Source organism: Pyxicephalus adspersus, chromosome 4 (genome assembly GCF_032062135.1).
Source record: "Pyxicephalus adspersus chromosome 4, UCB_Pads_2.0, whole genome shotgun sequence".
NCBI lineage: Eukaryota > Metazoa > Chordata > Amphibia > Anura > Pyxicephalidae > Pyxicephalus > Pyxicephalus adspersus.
The window spans coordinates 5,701,665-5,711,464 of NC_092861.1; positions in this window are offsets into that span (position 1 = coordinate 5,701,665).

The following is a 9,800-nucleotide window of genomic DNA, read 5'->3' on the forward strand; positions in this document are numbered from 1 at the left end:
AGAACTAACATGTATTATGCTTGTCTTTTTACAGCTGACAAAGGATACGGGCAGCTTCCATTGCTTATGACAGCTGTGCCTCACCCCTGGTCTGAAGCAGAGCATAATTACAACAAGGCTCTGCATAAAAGCCGGGGGGTTGTGGAGCAAACCATCGGGCTGCTAAAAGCACGGTTTCTGTGCTTGGCGCGGCCCGGTGGTGAGCTCCTGTACGCACCATGGAAAGCTGCCCGAGTCATCATTGCATGCTGCGTCCTTCATAACCTTTGCCTGCACCATGGTGATACCTAGGGCATTCCAGAGGAACTCAAGCCAGAGGTGCACCAACATCCTGCCTCCAGATCCCAAAGCACAGCAGAGGGCCGTCGAGTCAGGGATGAATTTATTGCTAATGTCTCTACGTGTGAGTATTTACATATGTTTACAATACATGCATTACATATTTCAGCACATGATGTTTAAGTTACAAACTAACCTAGGAGTTGATGTCATAGCAAGCACATTTTAATCATTTGGGAAATGAAATAGCAGACATATTTGTGTAAGAGCTGGACCTTTATGTGACACTTTACAAAAACACATTGCCAAACTAGGGCAGAGTGCAATTTAGTTTAGATTTGGGCAAGCATTGCTTATGCAGCCAGAAAAACATGAAAAATACAATCCAGCAGCATGTAGTTACCACTAAAGCATGATTAACCATGATGCTTAACACATGCTAATAATGTAATCTATTTCTTTACAGGGCGATAACATCCCTCTGCTGTGCTACCAAGCCTCTGGGATGTCACATCACAGACTACTGTACATTCGTGGATGATATAGGTTTAAGGAGAAATCCACCTTTATGTTCCTCTGCTCCCAAGCTGATATGAGGAAGTGAATATATAGTGGGCCAAGGTCTAAAATGGCATTGAAACCTTCATAAACACCCAGGAAACTGTAGACTGGCTCAGTGCACAAATTAAGGGTGACGTGGTTTGAAAGGACTCCCTTCCTAAAATATATAGAGAGTCCAGGAGCCTCATCATTCTTGGCACAGCCTAGCTTCTCTTGGTTTTTGCAGCAATTTTACCTTCCAGAAAGAAGTACGGGTCATGGATAACCTAGTGGGACAGGCATAAACGCCTTTTGACATTCTGGTCATTGGTTTGGGGAGCAAAAAAAAATGGGTTTGTTAATACATAAATAAAGCATACTATCTGGTATGTAAGAGTGCTTGACCCTGCTTGTGAGCTTGGCAATCATTGTGGTTTGATGTTGTGCTTGGCAACCTGGACCTCCTTCCATCACCATCAGGTGTGTTAGAGTATGCAACTCAGCTGGACAACTAATTGACAACCAGTTTGGACAGAAAGTGGAAGTGTGTTTGTATACAATAGTGCTAAGATCAGGCAGCACAGCACAATGACAACAAACCTATACCACTACCACAAATGAACAGAGGAGTTGTGTGGCAGCAAATCAATATGAGTGCAAATGTCAGAGTAATAAATATGTACATAATACATTCAAAAACCAATATATGACAATGTGACTTTGAAAATGTGACAAAGGCAAACAGGGGGTTCAAGTTAGCAGTTTGGAGTGGAAACCATGCAGACATTTGTACTGAATATTAGTTTAAAAAAATGACAAAACATTGCAGAAGATTTGCTAAACAACATAAACTGTCATTACAAACCAAGCACAAAAACATTGCAGCAAAAGATGAAACTAACAATAATGAGGATTACAAAGTCACATCATTGCATACCATCCAAGCAAACTTACTTGATGACCCCACCCCCCACACAAACCAGTCCAGTTAAATAATAATATTAAAAATGTATTTATATGCATTTAAATGTATTTTGACATACATACACAAGTGAAATCACTAAATGTTTTTGATACATCTTTGGCAATAATCCTTTTTTTCAATTGTTTGATTTCTATCAAGCCAAACTACAATGACATTTCAATTAGATCACAAATGCTTGGTGACAATTTTCTTACAATTCATACTATTGTGTGATGACATAATATGAAGTGTTAACTAGTATATATACAGCTTGATCTAAATTAGTTTGCAGTGTTGCAAAGCAAACCAAAAACTATGAAAACAGTTCAACAAATGTAACAATAAAAAATTGATTTTGTGAATGAGTACAATGTAACCTAAAAAAGTAGCACTTACCAAAAAGAAGATGAAGCATTAAAGATTCTAATTGACCTGTAATGGACTGTAAATGGGCACAGAACAGAGAGCATGTGTGTGCTAATTAATTGCTATGACCTCACCATTGACAGCTTTACAGATCCTCCTTAATCGCGCAGCTGAAAACTAATTGCCTTAATTGGCAGATTCACAACCCCTATTGCTCATTTATCAAGGCAGGAATCCGTCTGGCAAGTGAAGGTGCGTGTACTAGCACTCGGCTCTGGCCCGCGGAAAAACGCCTCGTATATTGGCGCGTAAATACGCGCCTTGAGCGTACAAGCATTTTATTGATAAATCAGGGCCAATATTTGTGCAAATATAGTTGAAAAGATAATGTGTTATTGTGTAATATTGTGTGGCCAAATTTAAATTGATTAGCAATTTATTATGATGGTTTTACCACTTTTCTGCATGTTATACATAATAAATAGTAAATTTGAGATGCTGAGATCCCACAGTGTGTAAGCATTTTCACTAAAGGAGAAAGGACGACCATTGACAAGACTAAGGAAAAGGCTAGAGTTTAGCTAAAACCTCACTCTCAACTAATCTGTAATAAAGGTCATCCTGAAAGTCAGATGACAAATTTCAGAAATTCTGGTTTCCAAAGGCAAACTCAAAATGTAATGTATTTTCTAAGTTTGGATTCCAAAAAAGCTCATGCTGTTGTTTGATATCATCTTCATCCCATCAAGCAGGGCTACCAGGTGCTTTCAGAACCTTTCTTTCCACTTTTATAAAATTGGATGCTCCATACCAGACACTTAAACGTTTTTTTAGGTTCTCATTGACTTTTTTGGGACTGATTAGAAAATTCCTAATTTTGAAGGTATATAAAGATATAATAGGGGGTATATATCAAAATATTATTATGGGACACAAGGTAATACATCTAGGGTTTCTCATTTGTTTATTGTGCAAGTCTAATTTTTAACATCTTGTAAACTTAACCATCGTCTGCTAAAACAAACTCACCCATCCCATACCTAAACCAATAAAACTAACCATATCCTAAAACTAACCTTTATTCTGAGCTCAACTCATTAAACAAATTTAAAAAAACAAAAACTGAAAGACCCAAAGACCTTATCCCTTTATAATGATTATATTATTTCGGCAACAAAACTGTGCCGATAACACCAGCTTCAGTTCTATTGAGCCATGTTTAAAAATGGTCCTTTAAAGACCTATGCCACAAATAATATACCAAATATAATGTTGGTTCCAAACACCAGCAGACTGAGAGAGAAAGATTAATGCTCTTTTATATTAAATGAGTCTTATTTAAATTACAGAATGAATCACTTGAATTAACAAATACCTGTCAGATAATATTGACTTTAAGTCTGATGATTTTACAGCCATGGAGTCTTGTGAATTCAAAACCAAATACAGATCATTAAAACATAATATGACATTAGGGATAAAGGACCTGTCAGTGATATAAATATAAATAACTGGACCCTATAAAAAAATAATAAATTGGTGGGGTCTCCTAGCAAACCCTCTTTACAGCAGCAGACGCTCTTGCTTCTTGCCAGTCTGGTGTCCCAGATGCAAATAGGCTTAATGTTTGGTAACAGTCTGGCTTAAACTATAATAGGGATCCCCATTCCATTTCTCTCTTTAAAAATATTTTAAAAAAAAATCAAAATAAAATGGCATCCTCCAATTGTTTTATTTGAAGTATTGTGAATTTACTTTGAAGTCATCAAAGTAGGAAGTGCGCCCATGCTGTATAATACTATTTTTTTTTACCTTGGTGAGTTTGTGAACGAAAGTGTAGTACCAGGGTTAGTACCAACTAACATGGGAAAAAAGTAAAGGAATGCTAATAGGTGAAATTATCTGTTGCATTAGTAGTCAAATTTCTGCATTAAATTTGATTTAAATTACAGTGGAATTTAACTTTTTCTAAGCCTCTTCACTCATTCTTAAGTTTAAAAGCAAATACTATACACTGGTATGATCATTTATGATCATTACAAAGGACAAGAGTGCACTCTTCGGCTCTCCTGATTTAATAAAGTTCTCCAAGGTTGGAGAGAATACACTTTCACCAGTGAAGCTGGGTAATCTAGCAAACCTGTAATGGATTTCCTAGGAATCAAGCTATTTGTTAGCAAACGTTTTCAATCCTGGACCAGATACATTCCAGATTTGCTGAATCACCCAGCTTTACTGGTGAAAGTGTATTCTCTCCAACCTTGGAGAACTTTAAGAAATCAGGACCATAGCATCTGGAGGAAAAGAAGTCCAGATAAGGAAGGGATTCTTCAATAAGGTCTGTGAAAATGTGGAATAGGCACTATTCCAGGTACTATAGATTTCTTTAGGAAAAAGCTGGATGATTTCTGGAAGCACAGAATATAACTGGGGATTAAGGCTTAAAGTAAAGATAACAGAGACTGTTGATCCAGGGAAAATCCAATTGCCTCATGGAATCAGGAAGGAATTTTTTTCCCCTGTTGGAGTAAATTTTACCAGGGTTTTTTTGCCTTCCTCTGGATCAACTATGTCCATAAGGTTTTATATCTGGGATATGTTTATTTCCCTAGTGGTTGTACTTGATGGATTTATGTCTTTATTCAACCTTTATAACTATGTTATATCATAGTTACAAGTTCATTCCTTATTTTCAGGATAGGCTTTAAGAAAAAGAGGCGGTTTGTTTGTAGAAAATAACATAATTTACTAAATAATTTTCTTTTGAAAATGTTAGTTGTCTGGCCTTTTCTGACTTTCAAAGTCATAGACCTGAAAGAAACAGAAACAAGTGAAACAACTAAGGATAAACATGAGGTATGGTATACAGGTGTAGAGAGTCAAATGGTTAAGTGATAAAAAAATGGAGAACAAAAATAAACACCCTTGTGATTTTCCCTAATCAGGCATAAGATTTATATAAATATTTATATGATAACATTGACTTTCATACTAATTGTCAGTTGGTCCCACACAAAAATATATAAAGTTCAGAAGAGATTCAGTCGTCATGGATAAGCGTGGTGAGGATTAACCTGAGAATCATAAAGCTTAAAGGATGGACTGTGCACCTAAAAAGCTTTATCATGTACATGGATTTGATTCACAAAACCATACAGACACTTATTTTTCTAATAAATCAACGTTTGTGGTGGATTGCTTGAAGTTCCATATGAACAGTCTTTATCATAAAGCACTTATGATATGCACTTTATACTAATTTGTGGATATTCCTTACTGTTCATAGCCTAAAAAGGAAAATGATCTTAACATTGTAACATTTTGCCTATTTTTTTAAAAAAAGAGGGGTCCAGAACCTAGTTTTGGTGTCTGGAGCAGGTTAATCTTCTCCTACAGGTAATATTGGAGGCCAACGTTTACTTGACATTAGCTCTGACTGTGTCATCCATAAGCTTTTTTCAGCTGTGGACTTCTTCCAGGACATTATTGTACTGAAGGTTAATGACAGATGCATCATGGAGCTGAAAAAATGGATCAGTGGCGATCCCGGAGATTGTTATTGGAAACATTGCTCATCGTATGTAGCAGAAATAGAAAAAAAGAGGTACTGTGTCCGCCAAATACTTTTCGTGATTTTTCAGGATGTCTTGGCTGTAATAATTGGAGCACTTGCTATAGAGATACAAAAATTTTAAATCATTAGTAGATAATTAGTTGTAATTATAGATGAAAGATTTGTTCCACGTTTGATTTAACTCTACTTTTGGTTGTCTCTGTTTCATCAAAAGCTAGAGTTACCCTGTTTCTACTTTTTACCTATTTTACTATTTACCTTTGTTTACTAAAATATACAAAAAAGTATATGACCAGTGAGAGAAGGCAAAACTATTTAGGGGGAAAGGGTTTGGCCTTCTGCTAAAGTTTTGAGGGAGTTGGATCAGCCACTGGGTTGATCCACCTATCTATAAGTCAAGGTAACCACCATCACCAAGACTTTCTGAAAGCAAAGGGGAAATTCTACATTTTAGAGCTGACATCAGAGCAAAAGGTGAGGGTGGGGAAATCATTGAATTGGGACTCTAGTGACAACTGTGTAAGAGGTTAAATCTCTCATTTTTGAAATTAGATTTGTTTTCCTTTTTTGACAAATGGTAATAATAAATCCTCACAGTAGGGCACAGCATAAAACAACCTGTTAAGAATTGAATGCTTTGTGGCTTTATTCATGGTCATTGTGGTTATTAGGACTTTGAACCATCAGTTAGGGCCCAAAAACTCCACTAAATGTGGCCCAGGATAAGGCACAATAAACCCCTGTGGCAAATTATGCTTCATTTAATTCTACTCAGATCAACTCTCTAAAAAGGATTCAACAACAGATGTAGTTGCTATCATTTTTAGGAGAGATTGATTCTCAATGTTGTAATTTTTGCCCAGTGCAGTAGAATGTTTCTAATTATATTTGTTCTTATCATAAATAATTCTTTTCAACCTAGGTATCTTAAATTACTTCATATTTTTATGTATTATGTAGTCCTTCAGTAAATAAATAAATTGACCCGTTAGCAAACTTTTTTCTTGAATTCCATTGAGGCCTCTCATCACCTATTTTCGTCAGTGACCTGTTTTGAGCCATCCTTATGTACCCAATACTAGGTTTTCAGTCTCCTGATTTTTTCTTGATTTGCTTAATTTCACCCCTCTTGAAGTATAGAGAAGTAAACAGTCAGATGAAAATGAGGGATAGTCAAAAGTATGATGTGATTGTTAACATGTCTTTTGGGTTCGATTAGGATGATTTTTAGTGCGCTACCCTTCTCTGTTTATGAAGATCCTTAGCAGGTAAAGAACACCTCTCTCCTTCTCTCTTCCTCTACTTCTTTTTAATACTTTCCACCAACTACTGAATATGCTAGTTATTAGGATTTAAATAAGTCAAATGACCCCAAAATCAACCCATGCCTAGAAATAAAATACAATAAACCATTCAAGGTTGAGCATCCTTGTTAGTTATGAAGCAGTTCACTATTAGAACTTCGTAGTTTTCATTATTGTTGTTGCAATTCTTGGGCCTTGTTATACTTTTCGATAACATGTACCATTCCATGTGATATATATTATTGACTAAAATGTTATTGGTATTATTATATATTGGTCTGTATACTTTTCAAAGGTTAAAAAAAGTTTCAAAAAAGTAAAATAATAACTAAAAAAAGTCAAAAGAAAAGGCACCTGTGGTTACCAAGCAGTCCATATTTTACAGGAGTGCCCACACTTTTTTGGCTTTGCTACTTTTAAAATGACCAAGTCAAAATGATCTACCAACAACTGTTTTTGGACTTAATAATTCCCGTGCCCTCTACAGTTTATTTTGAAAGGCAGGGCTTTGCAATCTACTCACGTTGCCTTTGCAATGTACCAGTAGATCGCAGTCCACTTGTTGGGCACCCTTGGTGTATTATATTGATCCCTTGAGGTTAACAATTTCTATTTCACATCATCAGTGATCAGCTAAAATACTTTTCAGATTCACCTCCACCCTTGACCCAACTTTTCTATTTCAGTGATTCCATTGAGGTAACTGAACAAAAGCTAAAGAAGACCATCAAACAAATTTTGAAGTGTGACTTTGAGAAAGAAAATCTCACCTATCCGGTGGTGCTACATCCTGCCAACTGTATACTTTCATCAGAGTTTCTGGAATGCATCAGCATAGACCTTGATGAGTTTGTTAAAAACCTGAAAAAATGTGCATCTTTGCTGGTACCAGGAGGACACCTCTTAATGCTTGGAGTAATAGATACAACTTTTATTGTGGTTGGAAATGACCAATTGCATATGCTTAAAATATCTGAAAATGAATTTAGAGATAGTTTTCTCAAAGCTGGGTTCATTATTGATGTTTGCAAAGTGCAGAAACGAGATGCGGCTGCTGGTTACCAGCTTTGTGATTATGAGAGCATTGTATTTGTGGCAGCCCACAAGGTCAATTAATAGCCCCATAGCTGTTCCCAGACAAAGTGATATCATTACAGATGACAACTGAAATCATTAAATATCACTGAAATCATTAAATGATGTCCCAATGTGATTTGTGGCAACAGAAGCAGCTATACTCCCCACCCTCACAATATCATTATGACCTAAAAGGTCTAAAAAAGCAAAAATCAATGTTTTCAGCCCTGCTGATTAGTTACCGATAGCTGCTTGAAAGAAAAGAATCTCTGCGATTTTGATGATGCTTCTTTTAAGACTAAATCAGTTTAATAAATGATATTTGTAATATGTAAAAATATATGTGTCTTTAGTTGTCCTTGATCTTGTTTTCTGGTTTACCTTTTGAATTATTAATTAACCTCTCAATATTTAAAAAAATAAAACAACTAGATACATACCTCTTCTCTCCCTTTGTGTCTCAGAGGTAGCAGTCAGCTGATAAAGAATACAAAACATCTTTTATCAATAGGCGTTCACAAACATATTCATAAAACCAATATTTATTTGATTGGTAAAAAACAGTACATGTATCAACATTACTGGACATACATAATGCATGTTGGAGTCAACGCGTTTCACAACAACATGTGCTTCTTCAGGAGAGAAAAATTTTGTGACTAGTACAGCCTACTTGCACTACAATAATAATTACAACAATAACATACACTTACATTAGTTATCCCATTATTCAAATAACTTTCTTGAAATAAACAAAAAAAATTCTTCTGCTCCAAGTGTAAAAAAAGTCACCGGATGCCAAGTATCCCCTATGTATGATGAACTTTTTGGTAGAACAGGTGACACTGAAATCCAACAATGACCTACCTACAACAGGATTGCACAACCTCATTTAGGTTAACAGCTATGGTATGTTAAAGTCTATCTAAGACAATACTAAAAAACTAAATTAAACAACTATGACTAAAACCACTGGCCATCCATATATAATGGCCATAAACATCTCTACTATAGTTGGGTGTTCAGTTTGTTAAGGTTTGGCAAATTCATCAAACTCAATATTTGAGGTAAACCCAATTGAAGTGTAAGATTAGTCCTCCACTTGTATAGTTTCTTATTTAAGTGAATGTTTTTAGATTTTTTTAGTATTAAACTAGGTGAGAAGAGATACTGCTAGAATGTAAAGACTTTTTCCAACACCACTATCATCGTCATTGTGTCCAATAACCTTAGAACACTGTTCAGGAAGATATAATTTTTTTGGTAGACTAGACTGTTCTGGGATACAAAAGCATGATAAATTAAATATGTAGGGAAACCCAGTTTAAAGTTATGCACAGAGCTTACAAAGTTTTTAAGCTTCAATCAGAAAGTACATCACCTAGGTCTGGAATATCCTGTTCCAAATGTGCCATGCCATGATTTCTGGAATATCCTGTACCAAATGTGCCATAACCGCTGTCTCACCTATATCATCATCTCTGATCACATTTTGTGGGGAAAATGTTCCCAAATATCAAAATTGTGAAACTATTAAATACAATATAAAAACTTGTTTAGTAAAAGATTGCAAATGCATTAATATTCTATTTTTTTTTTTTTGAACAAAAACAGCATTTTAGACAAAACTACAAAAGTAAAAAAAATGTTGCTATATAGAGTAAAGTATATTTCTTAGACAATGTTTTGGGCTTCC